Source organism: Bos grunniens, chromosome 7 (genome assembly GCF_055505025.1).
Source record: "Bos grunniens cultivar Pamir isolate PY7600 chromosome 7, Bosgru_T2T1.0, whole genome shotgun sequence".
In the NCBI taxonomy this organism is placed as follows: Eukaryota; Metazoa; Chordata; class Mammalia; order Artiodactyla; family Bovidae; genus Bos; species Bos grunniens.
This window is the reverse complement of record NC_141171.1, coordinates 62,532,677-62,534,073: the sequence shown is the minus strand read 5'-3', so window position 1 is coordinate 62,534,073 and position 1,397 is coordinate 62,532,677.

Here is a 1,397-nt window from a genome sequence, read left to right as displayed (position 1 = left end):
AACAAAGGTCTATCGGTGGATGAGATCTGAGATTAGAATCGCATTATGGAATCTCAGTGCTATCTTGGGCTATAAAATCACTATGGATGGTGACTGCAGCCATGAAATTAAAGGACGATTGCTTCTTGGCAGGAAATCTATGACAAACCTAGACAATGTGTTAAAAAGCAAAGACATTCCTTTGCCAACAAAGGTCCATATAGTCAAGGCTATGGTCTTTCCATATGGTTGTGAGAGCTGGACCAATAAATTCTAAGGCAGAGTGCCTTAGAATTGATGCTTTCAAACTGTGGTGCTGGAGAAGACTTGAGAGTCCCTTGGACAGCAAGGAGATCCTAAAGGACATCAACCCTGAATATTCATTGGAAGGACTGATGCTGATGCTCCAATACTTTGGTCCCCTGATGCGAACAGCCAACTCACTGGAAAAGACCCTGATGCTGGGAAAGATTGAAGACAGAAGGATGAGACGGCTGGATGGCATCACCAATGCAATGGACATGAACTTGGGCAAACTCCAGGAGATGATGAGGGACAGGAAGGCCTGGCATGCTCTGCAGTCCATGGGGTCGCGAAGAGTCAGACATGGCTGGGTGACTGAACAACAACAATGAGCAGACCAGAGGGTGCATCCTGCCCGCATGCAGGCCAGGAACACTGCCACGTTAATGGTGCCAGATGAGTGATTAGAGGATGTTTCTCAAACCATGGTGAGTGTTTCTGTTGATTCAGGGCAAGAAACTTGAAGGGGTGGGGCTGGGATTCAATCCAAAAGTTCAGTGTAGTGGTCAAAGCTTCAGGCTTCAGAGGTAGAAAGATCTGACTGGGGTAGAGTTTGGGGTCTGCTGAGGATTTGCCGTGGCCGTGGGCAAGCTATTTTTTACTTCCGTGAGCCTCAGTTTCCACATCTGTAAAAACAAAATAACAGTGCTACCCGGAGAAGTAGATAGGCTTTGTGGAGTCTGAAGTTTATACCACTGGGAGGGGGGTTGGGGTAGCAGTTACCAGTGGAGAGAGCCTCTTTAAGAAAAAGAACACAAAATTACAAATTCAGAATTGCATATAGGACCTTGGAAAGGGTCCCATGTAAGGGAGGGACCCAGACAAATATGTTTCAGATGCTACCAGTTGGCTGTAAGATCACCTAAATAAAACTCGTGGCACACGAGATAATTATGTAGGGAATGGGATGGCTTGAGTAAAGTGCTGTAATTTTGAGGGAGGAGGAAATTTTGGCCTATTCATCTATCACTGAAGCAGAGATGATGACAGAGAACAGAACACTAGAGAAACCTCCAAAGGCTTCTTTAGCCACACAGTTCTGTTTTGACAGTCACATGTGACTTTAGGCAACTCACTCCCTCGGCTGAGGCCAGCGTCCTACCCAGTGAAATGGG